Consider the following 24,585-nt stretch of genomic DNA (forward strand, 5'->3'; position numbering starts at 1 on the left):
GTCTCTAACAACCATGCAAAAATTGGTCCATATCGGTCCTTAATTATATATAGCCCCCATATAAACCGATCCCCAGATTTGGCTTGTGGAGCCTCTAAGAGAAGCATATTTCATCCGATCCGGCTGAAATTTGGTACATGGTGTTGGTATAAGGTCTCTAACAATCGTGCAAAAATTGGTCCACATCGGTCCATAATTATATATAGCCCCCATATAAACCGATCCCCATATTTGGCTTGCGGAGCCTCTAAGAGAAGAAAAATTCATCCGATCCGGCTGAAATTTGGTACATGATGTTGGTATATGGTCTCTAACAACCATGCAAAAATTGGTCCATATCGGTCCTTAATTATATATAGCCCCATATAAACCGATCCCCAGATTTGGCTTGTGGAGCCTCTAAGAGAAGCATATTTCATCCGATCCGGCTGAAATTTGGTACATGGTGTTGGTATAAGGTCTCTAACAATCGTGCAAAAATTGGTCGACATCGGTCCATAATTATATATAGCCCCCATATAAACCGATCCCCATATTTGGCTTGCGGAGCCTCAAAGGAAGCAAATTTCATCCGATCCGGCTGAAATTTGGTACATGATGTTGGTATATAGTCTCTAACAACCATGCACAAATTGGTCCACATCGGTCCATAGTTATATATAGACGCCACATAAACCGATCTCCAGATTTGGCTTGCGGAGCCTCAAAGGAAGCAAATTTCATCCGATCCGGCTGAAATTTGGTACATGATGTTGGTATATAGTCTCTAACAACCATGCACAAATTGGTCCACATCGGCCCATAATTATATATAGCGCCCATATAAACCGATCCCCAGATTTCGGTTGCGGAGCCTCAAAGAGAAGCAAATTTCATCCGATCCGCCTGAAATTTGGTACTTCATATTGGTATATAGTCTCTAATAACCATGCAAAAATTGGTCCACATCGGTTCATAATTATATATAGCCCCCATATAAACCGATCCCCAGATTTGGCTTGCGAAGTCTCCAAGAAAAGCAAATTTCATCCAATCCGGTTGTAATTTGGAACATGGTGTTAGTATATGATCTTTAACAACCGTGCTAGAATTGGTCCATATCGGTCCATAATTATATATAGCCCCCATATAAAACGTTATCCAGAATTGACCTCCGGAGCCTCTTGGAAGAGCAAAATTCATCCGATCCGGTTCAAATTAGGAACGTGGTGTTAGTATATTGTCGCTAACAACCATACCAAAATTGGTCCAATCACACAAAAATTGGTCCATATCGGTTTATAATCATAGTTGCCACTAGAGGCAAAAATAATCTACCAAAATTTTATTTCTATAGAAAATTTGGTCAAAATTTTATTTCTATAGAAAATTTTGTTCAAATTTTATTCGGTTCATAATCATGGTTGTCACTCGAGCCAAAAATAATCTACCAAGATTTTATTTCTATAGAAAATTTTGTTAAAATTTTATTTCTGTAGAAATTTTTGTCAAAACTTTTTTTCTATAGAAAATTTTGTCACGTATTTGACATACATACAATTTAGAAGATGGTGTTAGGAGGTTTTAAGATACCTTGCCATCGGCAAGCGTTACCGCAACTTAAGTAATTCGATTGTGGATGGCAGTGTTTAGAAGAAGTTTCTACGCAATCCATGATGGAGGGTACATAAGCTTCGGCCTGGCCGAACTTACGGCCGTATATACTTGTTTCTTTTAACATATGAAATTTTCTTAAACAACAGAAAAAAATTAATTATTTTTAAACAATTTTCTTCAATTTGACAAAAGTATTAACTTATTTGTAACATGTTGCCATTAGAAAACTATTTTAGTTAAAATTTTTTTAAAACAAACCTACATTTTCTTCCACGGTGGGTTCACTTTTTTTTTGGGTGTAGGGTAAGAGTTTGGTTTAATCTATATCTATGATCTATACGGATTTCATCAAGGCGTTTGACATGGTGAATCATAGGTTATTACTATACAAATTGGATGTTTTGGGATTCCCACCTATCCTTCTGCGCTGGATCGATTCCTACTTGCATGGTAGAACTCAGAGAGTTGCATTTAAAGATTGTTTATCTACGCTTATTCATGTGACATCTGGCGTGCCTCAAGGTAGCCACTTAGGACCAGTACTGTTTAATCTATATTTGAACGATCTTCCGTCGGTTATCGTATCATCGAGGATCTTGATGTACGCAGATGACGCTAAATTGTTTCTTTCACTTGATTCTGCTAGGGATACTTCCCTTCTTCAGGATGACATTGACAGACTAGTCGAATGGTGCGCTTCTAACTGTATGGTACTTAATCTTTTAAAGTGTAAGAAGATGACTTTTTCCCGCGGAGCTTGTGAACAGACTGAGTACTGCATTGGGAACTATAAGCTTGAGAATGTGCTGAAATTTAATGATTTAGGCGTTTTGTTGGATTCCCGACTTGATTTCGGTCCTCATATTGAGGAATGTGTGAATAAGGCAATGGGTGTTTTGGGTTTCATTAAGAGACGGTCTAACGAATTTGTTGATCCTTATTTGACGAAAAGGCTCTTTACGACTCTGGTTAGGCCGATATTAGAGTACGCATGTGTTGTCTGGTCACCAAGTTATCGCTATTATATTGATCGTGTTGAATCTGTCCAGAAGCAGTTTCTTATTTTTGCTTTGAGAGGGCTTGGCTGGTATAATTTATACGACTTGCCTCCTTATTCTAGCCGTCTTTTATTAATTGATCTTCCATCTCTTGAGCGTAGAAGGTTCATGCATGGTATTGTATTTCTCACTAAACTAATTAAAGGAGATACTGATTCACACTACCTAACCTCGAAAATTTGCTATAATGTTCCTAATCGCTTAACTAGGAACTTTGTACTCTTAAAGACTGACTTTTGTAGACACAACTATGAATTATTTAATCCGCTTAACGTTTTGTCTAGAAACTATAACTCGGTGTATACATTGTTCTCGTTATCTGAGTCGATTCCTGCCATAAAGGAAATTATACTTAAGTTGGACAATAATGTTGCTGAGCCAAGGGTTGTCGCCTTCTAATTTTCAGGTATACATTGGAACCTGCTTTATTCATCTAACGGCGGGAGTCCCTATAATACGGTGGCACTTACTGGCCTAAAGGCTCGGAGGGTCCTTTCTGGCCCATTTCTAAAACACACGATGCGCCCATACTCTGACTGCTGGAACTTTAAGCCTTTTTGGCTCAACGGAGTATATGGAGTCCCTTCTGACCCATTTGTTGATATATGTTGAACCCTATCGAGTTCCGCGGAGCCCTTACTGGCTCAACGGGGTCCCTCCTGACCTATCTCGACTAACTAACTTGGAGTCCCATACTCTGACTTCTGGAACTTTAAGCCTTTTTGGCTCAACGGAGTATATGGAGTCCCTTCTGACCCATTTGTTGATATATGTTGAACCCTATCGAGTTCCGCGGAGCCCTTACTGGCTCAACGGGGTCCCTCCTGACCCATCTCAACTAACTAACTTGGAGTCCCTTCTGACTCGCTGTGGTCCTTACCAGGGTTGGCCTGTCACAAACTGTGACTTTTGCGACATACATTTGCGACGGTATAATACGTATGTCGCAAAAGTCGTAAACCTACTGTAGAAAACCAAATTTTGAATAGAAGAAATCTTGAACATTTTTTAATTTAGTTTGACAGCATTCGCTGTGAGTTTCTGCAGAAATTTGTGAAAGTTTTCCCATGGTCAAACCTATTTTCTTAGGTGGTATCGAAATTCCCATTGGTAAGTGTGCAAAATACCTTGGGGTTATATTAGACAGGAGACTGAACTTGAAAGCTAAGAAAGGACGAGAAAATCCACGGTTACCCTGTATTTGTGCAAAAGGCAATAGGGAAAATGCGGGGACTAAAACCGAAAATTTTGAATATTCCTAAGAATTGAAACTTCTTCGCACATACCATCGTCTTGAATATCATCGCATTCGCTGCCTAGCTGACGCGACTAAAGTATTTTCAGTTTGCGACTTTTTTTACTTTTTCTACATTTACGACGCGTATGTGACGTTTACGACGTTTACAACTTTACGACAGTCGCAAACCTAAAAAAGTTTGATACAGACCATCTCTGGTCCTTACTGACCTATAGGGTCCCTTCTGACCCAATTGTAATATAGAACTATATTTAATTGAATTATTATATTTTGTAATGTCCCGGCTGCTATTAGCCGTGTAAATAAATAAATATAAAATATAAAAATATAATATTTCCCTACTTTGACCACACCATTAAATAGCGAAAACACATAGATGTTAATTTCGTAGCCACTAAGCGACGAACAATCGAAAAAAAAAACAACAGTAGCACTCAGTTTAAAATGAAAAATCGATTAATCCATTTCTGGTTTGGTATGACTGATTGGTAGGACTTCTTAATATATTGCCAATGGATTTTAGTTCTAGAACCTAGTTTTCTAAAAAATTTTATCATTTGTTAGTTTTGATGTGTGCATAATATAGCCACCACTATCAATATCTAAACAACTTTGATTGGAAATACGAGTTCAGACTAATTTCTCGTTCCAATTGCCAGTATTCGTACATTTCGTGCGTTATTGTAATCGCAAGCATTTAAAAAAATCCCCAATGATTAATGATTTAGGCGTTTTGTTGGATTCCCGACTTGATTTCGGTCCTCATATTGAGGAATGTGTGAATAAGGCAATGGGTGTTTTGGGTTTCATTAAGAGATGGTCTAAGGAATTTGTTGATCCTTATTTGACGAAAAGGCTCTTTACGACTCTGGTTAGGCCGATATTAGAGTACGCATGTGTTGTCTGGTCACCAAGTTATCGCTATTATATTGATCGTGTTGAATCTGTCCAGAAGCAGTTTCTTATTTTTGCTTTGAGAGGGCTTGGCTGGTATAATTTATACGACTTGCCTCCTTATTCTAGCCGTCTTTTATTAATTGATCTTCCATCTCTTGAGCGTAGAAGGTTCATGCATGGTATTGTATTTCTCACTAAACTAATTAAAGGAGATACTGATTCACACTACCTAACCTCGAAAATTTGCTATAATGTTCCTAATCGCTTAACTAGGAACTTTGTACTCTTAAAGACTGACTTTTGTAGACACAACTATGAATTATTTAATCCGCTTAACTTTTTGTCTAGAAACTATAACTCGGTGTATACATTGTTCTCGTTATCTGAGTCGATTCCTGCCATAAAGGAAATTATACTTAAGTTGGACAATAATGTTGCTGAGCCAAGGGTTGTCACCTTCTAATTTTCAGGTATACATTGGAGCCTGCTTTATTCATCTAACGGCGGGAGTCCCTATAATACGGTGGCACTTACTGGCCTAAAGGCTCGGAGGGTCCTTTCTGGCCCATTTCTAAAACACACGATGCGCCCATACTCTGACTGCTGGAACTTTAAGCCTTTTTGGCTCAACGGAGTATATGGAGTCCCTTCTGACCCATTTGTTGATATATGTTGAACCCTATCGAGTTCCGCGGAGCCCTTACTGGCTTAACGGGGTCCCTCCTGACCTATCTCGACTAACTAACTTGGAGTCCCATACTCTGACTTCTGGAACTTTAAGCCTTTTTGGCTCAACGGAGTATATGGAGTCCCTTCTGACCCATTTGTTGATATATGTTGAACCCTATCGAGTTCCGCGGACCCCTTACTGGCTCAACGGGGTCCCTCCTGACCCATCTCAATTAACTAACTTGGAGTCCCTTCAGACTCGCTGTGGTCCTTACTGACCTATAGGGTCCCTTCTGACCCCATTGTAATATAGAATTATATTTAATTGAATTGTTATATTTTGTAATGTCCCGGTTGCTAGCCGTGTAAATAAATAAATATAAAATATAAAAATATAATATTTCCCTACTTTGACCACACCATTAAATAGCGAAAACACATAGATGTTAATTTCGTAGCCACTAAGCGACGAACAATCGAAAAAAAAAAACAACAGTAGCACTCAGTTTAAAATGAAAAATCGATTAATCCATTTCTGGTTTGGTATGACTGATTGGTAGGACTGCTTAATATATTGCCAATGGATTTTAGTTCTAGAACCTAATTTTCCAAAAAATTTTATCATTTGTTAGTTTTGATGTGTGCATACTATAGCTACCACCATCAATATCTAAACAACTTTGATTGGAAATACGAGTTCAGACTAATTTCTCGTTCCAATTGCCAGTATTCGTATATTTCGTGCGTTATTGTAATCGCAAGCATTTAAAAAAATCCCCAATGATTGCCATTAAGAGGATTTCTCAATTTATTTCAACCAAATATTCATGTATCTGATTTCTCAATTGAATTGCAGGGTTTTCTGTGTATTTTCATTAAGACAATAGAAAATTTTCTAAAAAACGTAGAGTGATGGCTGAACAAGTTAATTGCTTTGAAACAAAGACTAAACAGACAAAGTGATGGTGTTTGACACTGGCACATTGTCAATATACAGCTAGAGGGCATTAAACTGTAAAAGCAACACATCAGCTTGGTAGACAGGCATAATTATTCCTACTGGGATTAGTCACACAATAGTATTTTCCCCCATAGGGTTCAGTGTATAATAAGTTTGTCACAACAAAATATTAATTACCAACTAATCAAAACGTAAATGTTCTCGAACAGGGTGCATTAAAAGATGATATTGGCGTTACACTTTTGCTTGTCTATAACACATCGAAATTTTGTTTTTAGAACCCATAAGTTATATATATATATAGATATTTTGGGTCGTGATGAAATTCTTAGACGATTTAACTATGCCCGTCTGTCCGTCCATCTGTCTCACTCACGCTTACTTCACTCAAAAACTAGTTTACTTGGATTTTGACCTTCCCTTAAGGAGGCTCTATAAAATTAAAATTATGTTACAGACCAGACCTAACGAATATTCAATTTCTTTTTGCGGTATATTAACGAAGGTATTCATGTGCAAATAAATTTCAGTTAAAAAATCCAAGTTATAACAGATACTTCAAAGTAAAAAATATTTTCTTAATTTCTAAATAAAACTTTAAACCAAAAATACAAAATCCTTAACATAACAAATCCTTAGCCTATCTTTGAAGCGTTTTTATCTTTAATCCCAAGATTCAATATAACAGTTAATTTAAAAATTAAGGAAAAACTTCAAAGACATGCGACTTTGACAGAGGGACGCGAATTTCGAAGATCCGTGTCCTAAACTTAAACAAGTATATACGGCCGTAAGTTCGGCCAGGCCACCACCATGGATTGCGTAGAAACTTCTACTAAAGACGGTCATCCACAATTGAATTATTTGGGTTGCGGCCGATGGCAAGGCATCTTAAAACTTCTTAACATCATCTTCTAAATTGTAAGTTAGTTCATGCGGGATATTTAGTAGACAAAAGAAAGGTCGATTCGTATATATTCAGTTCTTGATCGGTATATAACAGGTTGGCTGATAAGTCCCCGGTCTGACACATAGAAGGCGTCGCTAGTATTTAATGCATATTATTTTCATATAGTACCAACCTTCAAATGATTCGTGTCAACATTTGACGTCTGTAAGTCAATTAGTTTGTGAGATAGAGCGTCTTTTGTGAAGCAACTTTTGTTATTGTGAAAAAAATGGGAAAAAAGGAATTTCGTGTTTTGATAAAATACTGTTTTCTGAAGGGAAAAAATACGGTGGAAGCGAAAAGTTGGCTCGATAATGAGTTTCCGGACTCTGCCCCAGGGAAATCAACAATAATTGATTGGTATGCAAGATTCAAGCGTGGTGAAATGATTTTGAATGACCGTAAAATGAAGTTGATCGAGATAGCAGAGGCCTTAAAGATATATATGCGGAAGCTCTGTGCAAAATGGTTGCCGCGCGAGCTCACATTTGACCATAAACAACAACGTGTTGATGATTCTGAGCGGTGTTTGCAGCTGTTAACTCCTAATACACCCGAGTTTTTCCGTCGATATGTGACAATCGATGAAACTTGGCTCCATCACTACACTCCTGAGTCCAATCGACAGTCGGCTGAGTGGACAGCGACCGGTGAACCGTCTCCAAAGCGTGGAAAGACTCAAAAGTCCGCTGGCAATGTAATGGCCTCTGTTTTTTGGTATGCACATGGAATAATTTTTATCGATTATCTTAAGAAGGGAAAAACTATCAACAGTGACTATTATATGGCGTTATTGCAGCGTTTGAAGGTCGAAATTGCGGCAAAACGGTCCCATATGAAGAAGAAAAATGTGTTGTTCCACCACGACAACGCACCGTGCCAACGAACCGTGAGAACGATGGCAAAAATTCATGAATTAGGTTTCGAATTGCTTCCCCACCCACCGTATTCTCCAGATCTGGCCCAAGTGACTTTTTCTTGTTCTCAGACCTCAAAAGGATGCTCGCAGGGAAAAAATTGGCTGCAATGAAGAGGTGATCGCCGAAACTGAGGCCTATTTTGAGGCAAACCCAAAGGAGTGGTAGCAAAAAATTGGAAGATCGTTATAATCATTGTATCGCCCTTGAAGGGAACTATGTTGAATAATAAACACGAATTTTGACAAAAAAAAAAATGTGTTTTTCCTTGTTAGACCGGGGTCTTATCAGCCAACCTGTTATAGGGAAGAAATTATTACGAACCTATATGAACTTTTGTGTGGTAATTATAGAGCCAGTATTGAAATATGGAGGTCGCTTTTTATGGGGGCTATATACAATTATGACATCGAGTCTATCAAAAATGAAAAATTTTTAACTGTTTGATAGATTGGCAGATGTTTTGGAAGATTTTGCAAAACATTCCTCTCCAACTATGAAATGCTTCATAAATTTTTTACAGAAATAATATTCTGACAACATTTTTTAATGAAATAAATAGTTGACAAAATTTTGTGTAAAATTTATATTTTGACAAAATTTCCTACAGAAATAAAATGTTGCAAAGATTTTCTATAGAAATAAAATTTTGACAAAATTTTCTATAGAAATATAACATTTTGATAAACTTGTCTACGGCAGTAACATTTTGGTAGATTATTTTTGGCTCGAGTGACAATCGTGATTTTTCTGTGATTGGAGATTGGTTTATTTGGGGGCTAACTATATATAATATAGATCGATGCGGGCCAATTTTGGCATGGTTGTTATCGGCCATATACTAGCGAAAAGTACCAAATTTCAACTGGATCGGATGAATTTTGCTCCATCAAAAGGCTCTGGAGGTCACGTCTGGAGATCGGTTTATATGGGGGCTATATATAATTATGGACCGATGTGGACCAATTTTTGCATGATTGTTAGAGACCATATACTAACACCATGTACCAAATTTCAACCGAATCGGATGAATTTTGCTCTTTCAAGGGGCTCCAGAGGTCAAATTTGGGGATCGGTTCATATGGGGGCTATATATAATTATGGATCGATGTGGATCAATTTTCGTATGGTTGTTAGAGACCATATACTAACACCATGTACCAAATTTCAGCCGAATCGGATGAAATTTGCTTCTCTTAGAGGCTCTGCAAGCCAAATCTGGGGATCGGTTTATATGGGGCCTATATATAATTATGGACTGATGTGAAGCAATTTTTGCACGGTTGTTAGATACAATATACTAATATCACGTACAAAATTTCAACCGATTCGGATGAATTTTGCTCTTCCAAGGGGCTCCGGAGGTCAAATTTAAGAATCGGTTTATATGGGGGCTATATATAATTATGGACCGATTTCGACCAATTTTAGCTTGGGTGTTAGAGGCCATATATTAACACCACGTACCAAATTTCAACTGAATCAGATGAATTTGGTCTTCCAAGAGGCTCCGGAGGTCAAATCTGGTGATCGGTTTGTATGGGGGCTATACATAATTATGGACCGATGTGGGCCAATTTGTGCATGGTTGTTAGAGACCATTTACTAACACCATGTACCAAATTTCAGCCAGATCGGTTGAAATTTGCTTCTCTTAGAGGCTCCGCAAACCAAATCGAGGGATCGGTTTATATGGGGGCTATATATAATTATGGACCGAAGTGGACCACTTTTTTTGCATTGTTGTTAGAGGCCATATAATAACACCATGTACCAAATTTCAGCCGGATCGGATGAAATTTGCTTCTCTTAGAGGCTCCGCAAGCGAAATCGGGGGATCGGTTTATATGAGGGCTATATATAATTATGGACCGATGTGGACCACGTTTTGCATGGTTGTTAGAGGCCATATACTTACACCATGTAGCAAATTTCAGCCGGATCGGATGAAATTTGCTTCTCTTAGAGGCTCCGAAAGCCTAATCGGGGGATCGGTTTATATGGGGGCTATATATAATTATGGACTGATATGAACCAATTCATGCACGGTTGTTAGATACAATATACTAATATCACGTACAAAATTTCAACCGATTCGGATGAATTTTGCTCTTCCAAGGGGCTCCGGAGGTCAAATTTAAGAATCGGTTTATATGGGGGCTATATATAATTATGGACCGATTTCGACCAATTTTAGCTTGGGTGTTAGAGGCCATATATTAACACCACGTACCAAATTTCAACTGAATCAGATGAATTTGGTCTTCCAAGAGGCTCCGGAGGTCAAATCTGGTGATCGGTTTGTATGGGGGCTATACATAATTATGGACCGATGTGGACATATTTTTGCATGGTTTTTAGAAACCATATACTAACACTTTGTACCAAATTTCAGCCGGATCAGATGAAATTTGCTTCTCTTAGAGGGTCTGCAAGCCAAATTTGGGGGTCCGTTTATATGAGGGATATACGTAAAAGTTGACCGATATGGCCCATTTGCAATACCATCCGACCTACATCAATAACAACTACTTGTGCCAAGTTTCAAGTCGATAGCTGGTTTCGTTCGGAAGTTAGCGTGATTTCAAAAGACGGGCGGACGGACGGACATGCTCAGATCGACTCAGAATTTCACCACGACTCAGAATATATATACTTTATGGAGTCTTAGAACAATATTTCGATGTTTTACAAACGGAATGACAAATTTAATATACCCCCATCCTATGGTGGAGGGTATAAAAATTAAGCGTATAACCCGTTATGATTTTTCAAAGAAATTTCATCCATGGTGAACACATGTGAGACCATTAACACACTATTTGAAATATTCACAAATGTCATCAGCAGATATGGTAAATACCTTAAAAACTTTTTGGTGTTCTGCCGAATTTCCCTTTAATATTCTTCATTTTTTCAAACGTCCCAAAATCAACCCAACGTATGAGCCATATTATCAGTCCAAGTTTATTTTATATCAAATATCCTTGGATTGTATAATCCTCGTTGGTAAGGATTTTTATTAAATTGGTTTAAGATTTTTTTGCCATATTTATATTTGTGAATTTCATATTTCATCATAGCGTCCTTTATATCTATAGTATGATACATCTTCCAATCATGTTGAATAAACGGCAAACACACTGAAAATATTTTAAACATGTTCTTTAATATCAAAATTAAATAAATAAAATTAACATTTCATTTATCTTAAATTTGGATTTTTGAATTCTAAGCCAATAAGTAATATCAGAATGTATTTTCGAAATTTCACCTCAAAATTTCATTCAATATCAAATTATTTTCTCTAAGTGTGGTAAACCATTTGTACAATCGTCGTTGAAAATTTTTGCTCTTGTAAGCAAAATATTTTGAATGATTCGACAAAAGCCACATCAAGACCAAAGATATAAACAAAATAAATTTATTACTCTATGGTTCTGCGTCAACACATGCAAATGCATGTCTGCAAGAAATTAAATTGCATCCTTCATCTAAGAAAGACATAACAGATTTACTTCATACGGAGTATAATGTGTAATCTCTAAATGATGATAAATTGTAAGAAATTAATAAACATAAAGGGGGTAAAAATCCTTGACTTTAGATGGAAATCCTAGGGATGTTTAGAGAGATTTGTCACAAAAAAGGGGTATATGATTTGGCTTTGATTCTATAAAAGTAAAAAGATTTTGGCCAGTGTATTATGGTGGAGAAAGAGACTATTTTTGTTTCTAATCAGCTTTATAATTAAGTGTAGTCTAGCTTTGTGGTCATTCTCATTCTAGCCAACGATTGCCGGGTATAATCCAGAGAGATAATTTTTGTTTGTAATGAGCTAAATAAATCAGTGTTGCCCAGATTTGTGCCAATTCTCCTTCTAGCCATTGTTTGCCGGGTATAGTCCACTATTTTGACGGTTCCTTGGTCCTCACTATTCATTAGTTGATCCATTTTCGTCGTAGAAATGATGCAGTAGCTACACGCAAAAAAATAATTCTTTCCTCCCAAACGAAATTTTATACAAACAAAGTTCGTTTCTCATTTGCTTTTCACTGTAAGGAAGTGTATTTGGGAGAAAAGTATATACTTTTTGTGATAAACTTTTATTATTTTCCAGGATGTAAAAGCAATTTCATAAGGACAAACTAAAAAAAAAAAAACATTGTTTTCTTGCTAATTGCATTTTCCCTCACATCTTTCTCACATCCACGATGTTTTTAGTTCTTAACAACTTTTCCTGTAATACCAACAATGTAGAAGAAATTATACGATTTTATAAATTTTTATTTTTTTTACCTTTCGCCTGGACGGAGAATCGAACCGCGGACCAGGCACTTTGTAAGCCAACACACTAACCACTAAGCTATGTACCTGTTATGGTCATCAATAGATAAATATACATATACGTTATATTTATATAGCATAGCTTGCGGCGCCCACGAACCGAATAAACAAAGTTTATTTAACAGAAACAAACATATAGAAATAAAATTCTGACAAAATTTTGTATAGAAATAAAATTTTGACAAAATTTTCTATAGAAATACTACTTTGACAAATTTTTCTATAGAAATAAAATTACAACAAAATTTTTTATAGAAATAAAATTTTGACAAAATTTTCTATAGAAATAAAATTATAACAAAATTTTTTTATAGAAATAAAATTTTGACAAAACTTTATATAGAGATAATACTTTGACAAAATTTTTCCATAGAAATAAAACGTCAACAAAATTTTCTGCAGATATAAAATTTTGCAATACTTTCTAGAAAAATAAAATTTTGACAAAATTTACTATAGAAATAAAATTTTGACAAAATTCTCTATAGAAATAAAATTTTGACAAAATTTTATACAGAAATAAAATTTTGACAAAATTTTCTATATAAATAGACTTTTGCCAAATTTTCTATAGAAATATAATTTCACAAAATTTTCTATAGAAATGAATTGTTGACAAAATGTTCTATACAAGTAAAATTTTGACAAAATTTTCTATAGAAATAAAATTTTAACAAAAATTTTTATAGAAAAAAAATTTACAAAAAATTCTTGAAAAATAAAATATTGACATACTTTCTATATAAATAAAATGTTGACAACATTTTCTTTAGAAATAAAATTTTCTATAGAAAAAAAGTTTTGACAAAATTTTCTATAAAAGTAAAATTTTTACAAAATTTTCTATAGAAATAAAATTATAACAAATTTTTTTAATAGAAATAAAATTTTAACAAAATATTGTATAGAAATAATACTTTGACAAAATTGTGTATAGAAATAAAATTTTGACAAAATTATTCCATAGAAATAAAACTTCATCAAAATTTTCTGCAGATATAAAATTTTGCCATACTTTCTAGAAAAATAAAATTTTGACAAAATTTGCTATAGAAGTAAAATATTGGCAAAATTTTGTATGGAAATAAAATTTTCACAAAATTTTGTATGGAAATAAAATTTTGACAAAATTTTGTATAGAAATAAAGTTTTGGCAAAATTTTGTGTAGAGATAGAATTTTGCCAAACTTTTCTATAAAAATATAATTTGACAAAATTTTCTCTAGAAATAAAATTTTGACAAAATGTTCTATACAAATAAAATTTTCTATAGAAATAAAATTTTAAGAAAAATTTTTATAGAAAAAAAAAATTACAAAAAATTCTTGAAAAGTAAAATATTAAAAATTTCGACAAAATTTTCTATTGAAAAAAAAAAATTGATATAATTTTTTATAGAAATAAAATTTTAACAAAATTTTCTACAGAAATAAAATATTGACAAAATTTTCTACAGAAATAAAATATTGACAAAATTTTCTATAGAAATAAAATTTTGACAATATTTTATATAGAAATAAAATTTTAACAAAATTTTCTATAGAAATAGAAATAAGATTTTAACAAAATTTTCTACAGAAATAAAATTTTGACAAAATTTTCTATAGAAATAAAATTTTAACAAAACTTTTTTTAAATTTTTTTTTTTTTGCAAAAAATTCTTGAGAAATAAAATGTTGTCATACTTTCTAGAAAAATAAAATTTTGCCAACATTTTCTATTGAAATAAAATGTTGACAAAATTTTCGATAGAAGTGCAATTTGTACAAAATTTTTTGTTGAAATATGAGTTTGACAATTTTCTATAGAAATAAAATCTGGACAAAAAATTTGACCATAAATGTCAAAATAAATATTTTTAAATTCGGTAGGCTTTTGGTAAAATTTTCTCTAATTTTTGGTAGAGTTAGAGTTTGGTTAGAGCAGGATTGGCCTGTCACAAACTGTGACTTTTGCGACATACATTTGCGACGGTATAATACGTATGTCGCAAAAGTCGTAAACCAACTGTAGAAAACATAATTTTGAATAGAAGAATCCTGAACATTTTTTAATTTAGCTTGACAGCATTCGCTGTGTTTCTGCAGAAATTTGTGAAAGTTTTCCCACGGTCAAGCCTATTTTCTTAGGTGGTATCGAAATTCCCGTTGGTGAGTGTGAAAAATACCTTGGGGTTATATTGGAGCGGAGACTGAACTTAAAGCTAAGAAAGGACGAGAAAATCCACGGTTATCCTGTACTCGTGCAAAAGGCAATAGGGAAAATGTGGAGACTAAAACCTTCTCTTCGCACATACCATCGTCTTGGATATCATCGAATTTGCTGCCTAGCTGATGCGACTAAAGTATTTTGAATTTGCGACGTTTGTTACTTTTTCTACATTTTCTACATTTACGACACGTATGTGACGTTTACGACGTTTACAACTTTGCGACAGTCGCAAACCTAAAAAAGTTTGATACAGACCATTCTTTTAATATTTTCTTCATTTGGGTCATAGGATTCAAATTCTTGGTGGAGCGTATAAGATCGTAGGTCTAATCGTACTCAATTTATCTCTATTCCTTTTGAATTTCCGTTTGGCATTGTTATATATTCCATATGGGAGCCACCGCGGTGGTTTAGCATGCCCTCCTTCCATACACAAGGTCGTGGGTTCGATTCCTGCTTCGACCGAACACCAAAAAGTTTTTCAGCGTTGGATTATCGCACCTCAGTAATGCTGGTGACATTTCTGAGGGTTTCAAAGCTTCTCTAAGTGGTTTCACTGCAATGTGGAACGCCGTTCGGACTCGGCTATAAAAAGGAGGTCCCTTGTCATTGAGCTTAACATGGAATCGGTGATAAGGGAGAAGTTCACCACTGTGGTATCACAATAGACTGAATAATCTAAGTGAGCCTGATACATCGGGCAGCCACCTAACCTAACCTAACCTAACCTAACCTAACCTAACCTAACCTATATATTCCTTAATAATTTTGCGAAGTTCTTATCATGTAACCCTTTCATAGATGTTTTTCTAATGCACCATAGTGTCTCATTCATCATCGGTATTGACATTGCATTCACCCCAGCCATGAAAGATTACAGCAGCCAAGTATTGAATTTATGCTGATCTGTTATAAAAGTGAAGCAAATATTGTCTTCATTCACCAAGATAAGGACATTATTTATGATTTCCGTTCGAAACGCCTGACAATCCTTAAGCAGCAATGCAATGGCTTTGCAAAAAAGACAAAATGATGGGATGTTCATAGGAACGTCAGACCAAGGTTTATTTATTCCAATTGCTTGTCCATACCACTCTTAGAAATTTTACCATCACCATCATCATCATCATCTTGAATCATTGGTGGCATAATTCAATTGACACCAAATGAGCGGCATATTTTCAATGGACAAGCAACCAACATTGATGACGTTGGAAAGGAATGTGAAAGTTATGGCATGATGTTTTCAACATTTCTATGGCATTTTCTGAATTATTTTATTTCGTTAACGTTTATGAAATATTAATGGGAGGTTTTTGCATTATTTGCGGATCCAATACATCTAAATCTAATAGCGAAAAACACGATTGAAAATATTTAATTTAATATCGAATTTAAAGTGGTGAAATTTTTAATATTACGTCAGAAACTGAACAAGAAGTGGATGTGAAAAAGTCTATAGCAACATAATTTAGGCCATATGCCCAGCACTACCGTAATCTTGAAAATACAGACTTACCATCACCAGATGCTTTTCGTTACCATACATGAAAGTTTCTCGACTATTACCAAGGCTGAATAAAGAGGTTGAATCACTATTACAAAAACAAAAAATTCAATATGTTGTTTACAATTTAAGAAGTAAGAATCAGCTGATAAAAGAATCGTATGGCATTGGTAAAAGTGGCAATTATTCATTCTTTCAATTGTCCTGAAAAAAATAATTCAAATCCAGAGAAAAGTGAAGGTTTAAATTTAATTGCGTCACCTATGAGTGATTGTGAAGTGGATAATTCATCCGAGGAAGGCCGATATGAGACAAATAAGACTATAATACCCACCAAAGTTAAGAATGGAAATCAGTCAAATGGCTCTTCGACAGCTATTAACAAAAATACTTCATGATGCAGTTTAAAAGCTGATGTGCATGGTATTTTGGGACTGGGATATGTTAACAAGATACTAAAGACATCTTCGAATAATTCTTCAGCTATGAATGCGTGAGTTGGTTTTAGATGCATTTGCTATGCAGTGTCGTTGGTGAGATGCAACCACCATAAACATATGATTGTGACGTCTTAAAATTTTGTCGAAATAAAAAAATTGTAATCATATGAGCCCACGATTTAACCTTCTAATTCAGCCATGAGTATTACTGTGTAGAAAATATATGCCCATATATCGACATGCCAAGAAAAAAATCGAACTTCTTCTTACATAAAACAAGTATATACGGCCGTAAGTTCGGCCAAGCCGAATCTTATGCACCCTCCACCATGGATTACGTAGAAACTTCTACTAAAGACGGTCATCCACAATTAAATCACTTGGGTTGCGGTCGATGGCAAGGCATCTTAAAACTTCTTAATATCATCTTATAAATTGTTAGTCCATGCGGGATATATAGTAGACAAAAGAAAGGTCGATTAAATACGTATATATTAAGTTCTTGATCGGTATATATATATATATATATATATATATATATATATATATATATATATATATATATATATATATATATATATATATATATATATATATATATATATATATATATATATATATATATATATATATATATATATATATATATATATATATATATATATATATATATATATATATATATATATATAGGGAAGAAATAATTACGAACCGATATGAAGTTTTGTGCTGTACTTATAGATCCAGAATTGAAATATGGGGGTCGCTTTATATGGCTATATATAAACACGACTCAACCAAAATGATCAGATTTTTGACTGTTTGGTAGATTGGTAGAATTCTTGATGTTTTGAAAGATTTTGCAAAATATTCCTCTCCATCTAAGAGTTGCTTCATAAATTTTCCATAGAAATTATATTTTGACAAAATTTTCGACGCAAATAAAATTCTGACAAAATTTTCTATAGAAATAAAATTTTGACAAAATTTTCTATAGAATATGTTAGAGTCTACCAAAAATGTCAGATTTTTTACTGTTTGGTAGATTGGTAGAATTCTTGTTGTTTTAGAAGATTTTGCAAAATATTCCTCTCCAACTAAGAGGTGCTTCATAAATTTTCTATAGAAATAACATTTTGATAAAATTTTGTCTAGAAATAAAATTATGACTAAATTTTCTATAGAAAAAAAATTTTGACAAAATTTTCTATATAAATTATATTTTGACAAAATTTCATAAAGAAATAAAATGTTGAAAACATTTTTTATAGAAATGAAATTTTGACAAAATTTTCTATAGAAATATAAAATTTTGACAAAATTCTCCATAGAAATATAAGATTTTGACAAAATTTTCTATGGCAATACAATTTTCGTAGATTATTTTTGGCTTGAGTGGCAATCGTGATTTTTCTGTGATTGGGGATCAGTTTATCTGGGGGCTATATATAACTACCCAGCAAAAAACCGTCGCCAAAAATGTTCTTTTTGGACCCGGAAATGGTGCAAAATTGGCGCAGAAGCGATGAATTTAATATGGGCTTGTCATAGGACGGAAGTCCCCCATTTCAACAGCCGTTGCACTGAATTTGCATTACTTCTTTAGGTGTTATCCGAATTTAATGTTTTGGATGTAAATTAAAAAATTCTGTGATATTTTGTCAAATAAGTAATTTTTATAATTTTTTATAATTTTTTATAATTTTTTAAAATTTTTAATGGATTCTAGTGCTTGTCGGAAACGTTTGACCTCAAATATTTTTAAAAATCCACGATATTTTTTAAGATTGGATTTAGCATTTATTCGACAAAATTTAAATGATTTGTACTATTTTATGAATTTTTACTCTGTTTTTAACCTATTTGAAATAAAAAAGTTAAAATTACCCATTAAAAGTATGAAAAAACCAAGTTAAGAAAATTGAATTAAAAGAACTTCCTGGGTAGTTAAAATAAAGAACATCATTGGGAGTGTATCTTCTGGAAGTGCTTTTAAAGTTGTGCCTTTGGAAGAACTTCCAAATTTTTTGGCTGGATATTGATAGACCAATTTTGGCATGGTTGTTATCTTTCATATACTAGCGCAATGTACCAAATTTCAACCATATCGGATGAATTTTGCTCCTTCAAGAGGCTCCGGAGGTAAAATCTAGGGATTGGTTTATATGGGAGCTGTATATAATTATAAACCGATATGGACCAATTTTTGCTTGGTTGTTAGAGACCATATACTAACACCACGTACCAAATTTCAACCGGATCGGATGAATTTTGCTATTTAAAGAGGCTCCGGGGTTCAAATCTGGGGATCGGTTTATATGGGGGCTATATATAATTATGGACCGATGTGGACATTTTTTTGTATGGTTGTTAGAGACCATATACCAACACCATGTACCAAATTTCAGCCGGATCGGATGAAATTTGCTTCTATTTGAGGCTCCGCAAGCAAAATCTGGGGATGGGTTTATATGGGGGCTATATGTAATTATGGGCCGATGTGAACCACTTTTTGTATGGTTATTACAGACCATATACTAACACCATGTACCAAATTTCAACCGCATCGGATGAATTTTGCTCCTCCAAGAGGAGCAGGAGATCAAATCTGGGGATCGGTTTATATGGGGGCTATATATAATCATGGCTAAATTTTCTATATAAATAAATTTTTGAAAAAAATTTCTATAGAAATTATATTTAAAAAAAAAATTTCCTAAAGAAATAAAATGTTGACAAAATTTTCTATAGAAATGAAATGTTGACAAAATTTTCTATAATAACGAAATATTGACAAAATTCTCCACAGAAATGAAAAATTTTGGCAAAATTTTCTAAGGCAATACAATTTTGGTATATTATTTTTGGCTCGAGTGGCAATTTTTCTGTGATTGGGGATCAGTTTATCTGGGGGCTCTATATAACTATAGATAGACCAATTTTGGCATGGTTGTTATCGGTCGTATACGCACATGTACCAAATTTCAACTGGATCGGATGAATTTTTCTCCTTCAAGAGACTCCGGAGGTCAAATCTGGGGATTGGTTTATATGGGGGCTGTATATAATTATGAACCGATGTGGACATATTTTTGTATGGTTGTTAGAGACCATATACCAACACCATGTACCAAATTTCAGCCGGATCGGATGAAATTTGCTTCTCTTTGAGGGTCCGGAGGTCAAATCTGAGGATCGGTTTATATGGGGGCTATATATATTTATGGAGCGATGTGGACATATTTCCGTATGGTTGTTAGATACCATAAACCAACACCCTGTACCAAATTTGAGACGGATCGGATTAAATTTGCATCTCTTTGAGGCTCCGCAAGCAAAATCTGGGATGGGTTTATATGGGGCTATATGTAGTTATGGGCCGATGTGAACCAATTTTTGTATGGTCATTACAGACCATATACTTTCACTATGTACGAATTTTGTTCCTCCAAGAGGAGGCGGATGTCAAATCTGGGGATCGGTTTATCTGGGGGCTATATATAACTATAGATAAACCAATTTTGGCATGGTTGTTATCGGTCATATACTAGCGCAATGTACCAAATTTCAACCGGATCGGATGATTTTTGCTCCTTCTAGAGGCTCCGGAGATCAAATCAGAGATCGGTTTATATGAGGGCTCTATATAATTATGAACCGATATGGACTAATTTTTGCATGGTTGTTAGAGACTATATACTAACACCACGTACCAAATTTCAACCGGATCGGATGAGTTTTGCTCCCCCAAGAGGCGCCGGAGTTCAAATCTGGGGATCGGTTTATATGGGGGCTATATATAATTATGGACCGATATGGACCAATTCTAGCGTGGTTGTTAGAGACCATGTACTAACACCATGTACCAAATTTTAGCCGGATCGGATGAAATTTGCTTCTCTTTGAGGCTCCGCAAGCTAAATCTGGGGATGGATTTATACGGGGGCTATACGAGTATGTGTGTTATGGAAGTTAGCGTGGTTTCAACAGATGGGCGGAAGGATGGACATGCTTAGATCGACTCAGAATTTTACCACGACCCGGAATATATATACTTCATGGGGTATTAAAGCAATATTTCGATGTGTTACAAACGTAATGACAAAGTTAATATATCCCCCATCCTATGGTGGAAGAATAGGTTTCTTGTCCTTAAAATGCAAATGAGAGTTTTAATTAGCATAGAAGACCAATTTGGAAATTATTATATTTGATCTATGCTAATGGGTAGATATAGTCCTACCGACCATATGACCTATTTATATGTCTTTCCCCATCCATATTTAATATCCCCATTACCATAGTTGTTGTTCGAAAAATAATAATAAAATTGTTCAATGAAATAAATGCATTTCTGGCATAATAGAATGATCATTTCAACGAATTTATGGCAAAGGGAAATATCCAATATTAAAACTTCATTGCCCGTTTTGTGGGTATAGAAAAAAAAATTGAATACAAATTGTAGATTTCCAATACGTTTGGTATTTTTTTCACCACTATAAATAGCAAATGCCATTTAGGTTCGCACCAATTTGTTTTTATGTGTTGGTGGGTTTTGTGTGTGTTAATGGCTAAATGCGTGTGACCCATGTTTGATTGAATAACTGCATTTAAACGTGTCTGTGGTAAATTCGCAATTTTTATTTATTCAATCAAAAATGAAATATGCGGTTCAAAAAACCGTTATAGAAATTGAAAAATCGTTATGATAATTCTTTTAGAAATGTGGCAAAATTGCAAATCTTTGTTATCTGTATTGTGTTATTATGCACGTATGTGTTAGTACATGCGGTGTATGTGTATTCATACAGGATATTGAAATATTCGTGCTATTAAATATAAAATAGCTACAATTATTAAATTGCCTAGAAAATATGCCATGTCATATTGGAAAAATATTTACGAAAATTGATTATGGCCAAATGATCACACGTTAACATACGCATCAATATTTTTTTTTTTTTGAAATTTTTATATGTATTAGTAAATGGTATTGGTGGAATTTTGCTATGATTGATGGTTAGGGTAAATAAGGATATGAGGTAAATCAATGAAAGGTGTATCAAGTATATTAACATACTAAAGAGACGGGTATTTAAAGAACAAGTATATATGACCGTAAGTTCGGCCAGACCGAATCTTATCTACCCTCCACCATGGATTGCATTGAAAGTTCCACTAAAGACAGCCATCCACAACCGATTTACTCGGTTTGTGGTAACACTTTTATTATTTTATTTTATTATACCCTAAGCCACACTATGGAACAGGGTATTATAGGTTAGTGCATATGTTTGCAACACCCAGAAGGAGACGAGATAAACACATGGTGTCTTTGGTAATGATACTCAGGGTGGGTCCCTAACTCGATCTAGCCATGCCCGTCTGTCTGTCTATGAACACATGTTTGTGATTAAAGTCTATGTCGCAGTTTTAGCCCAATTAACTTCAAGTTGGCACAAGTTTCTGTTTTGGGTCAGAATAGAATCCTATTGATTTTGGAAGAAATCTTTGCCACAGATGCGGCTCCTTTAAAATACCAACACTTTTAGCGACCTATGTTATGTGGTTTTAAATTTAGGATCAGTAAACTTAACAGTAAGATACAGACTTCATTTATCGAATTTCCCTTCTCTTTTTGCAGTATATTAGGTTAGGTTAGGTTAGGTTATGTGGCAGCCCGATATTTCAGGCTCACTTAGACTATTCAATCCATTGTGATACCACATTGGTGAACTTCTCTCTTATCACTGAGTGCTGCCCGATTCCATGTTAAGCTCAATGACAAGGGACCTCCTTTTTATAGACGAGTCCGAACGGCGTTCCACATTGCAGTGAAACCACTTAGAGAAGCTTTGAAACCCTCAGAAATGTCACCAGCATTACTGAGGTGGGATAATCCACCGCTGAAAAACTTTTTGGTGTTCGGTCGAAGCAGGAATCGAACCCACGACCTTGTGTATGCAAGGCGGGCATGCTAACCATTGCACCACGGTGGCTCCATTTGCAGTATATTAATAAAGCTATTCACGTACAGATAAATGCCAGTTAAAACAAGTATATGCGGCCGTAAGTTCGGCCAGGCCGAAGCTTATGTACCCTCCACCATGAATTGCGTAGAAACTTCTACTGAAGACTGTCATCCACAATCGAATTACTTGGGTTGCGGTAACACCTGCCGTTGGCAAGGTATCTTAAAACTTCCTAACACCGTAATATATACCACATAGTCCATACGTGGTATATATTAAACTAAAAAAGGCCGATTAAATACCTATATAATTAAGTTTAAAGTTTCTATAGAAATAAAATTTTGACAAAATAAAATTTGGACAAAATTTTCTATAGAAATAAAATTTGGAAAAAATTTTCTATAGAAATAAAATTTTGACAAAATTTTCTTTAGAAATAAAATTTTGACAAAATTTTCTATAGAAATAAAATGTTGACAAAATTTTCTATAGAAATAAAATTTTCACAAAATTTTCTATAGAAATAAAATTTTGACAAAATAAAAATAAAAAATAAAATTTTGACAAAATTTTTTATAGAAATAACATTTTCACAATGTTTTCTATAAAACTAAAATTTTGGTAGATTAGTTTTGGCTCGAGTGGCAACCATGATTATGAAAAGATATGGACCAATTTTTATGTGCTTGGGGATCGGCTATATATAACTATAGACCGATATGGACCAATTTTGACATGGTTATTAGCGGCTTTATACTAACACCACGTTGCAAATTTCAACCGGATCGGATGAATTTTGCTCCTCCAAGAGGCTCCGGACGACAAATCTGGGGATCGATTTATATGGGGGCTATATATAATTATGGACCGATATGGACCAATTCTTGCCTGTTTGTTAAAGATCTCATTCTAACACCATGTTCCAAATTTCAACCGGATCGGATGAATTTTGCTCCTGCAAGAGGCTCCGGACGACAAATCTGGGTATCGATTTATATGGGGGCTATATATAATTATGGACCGATATGGACCAATTTTTGCATGGTCATTAGAGAACATATACCAACACCATGTACCAATTTCAGCCGGATCGGATGAAATTTGCTTTTCTTAGAGGCTCCGCAAGCCAAATCGGGGGATCGGTTTATATGGGGGCTATATATAATTATGGACCGATGTGGACCAATTTTTGCATGGTCATTAGAGAACATATACCAACACCATGTACCAAATTTCAGCCGGATCGGACTATACGTAAAAGTGGACCGATATTGACCAATTTTTGCATGGTTGTTAGAGACCATATACTAACACCATGCACCAAATTTCAGCCGGATCGGATGAAATTTGCTTCTCTTGGACCAGCCAAATTTGGGGGTCCGTTTATATGGGGACTGTGCGTAAAAGTGGACCGATATGGCCCATTGTCAATACCATCCGACCTACATCAATAACAACTACTTGTGCCAAGTTTGAAGTCGATAGCTTGTTTCGTTCGGAAGTTAGTGTGATTTCAATAGACGAACGGACGGACCGACGGACGGAAATGCTCAGATCGACTCAGAATTTCACCACGACCCAGAATATATATACTTTATGGGGTCTTAGAGCAATATTGTCGATGTGTTATAAATGGAATGACAAAGTTAATATACCCCCATCCTATGGTTGAGTGTATAAAAATTATAACGGATACTTCAAAGTAAACAATGATTTCTTAATTCAAAAAAAAAAAAAAAAATAAATAAATAAATAAAATAAAATAAAATAAAATAAATAAACCAAAGATGCTAAATCTTC

This window comes from Haematobia irritans, chromosome 1 (assembly GCF_050003625.1).
Source record: "Haematobia irritans isolate KBUSLIRL chromosome 1, ASM5000362v1, whole genome shotgun sequence".
Lineage (NCBI taxonomy): Eukaryota > Metazoa > Arthropoda > Insecta > Diptera > Muscidae > Haematobia > Haematobia irritans.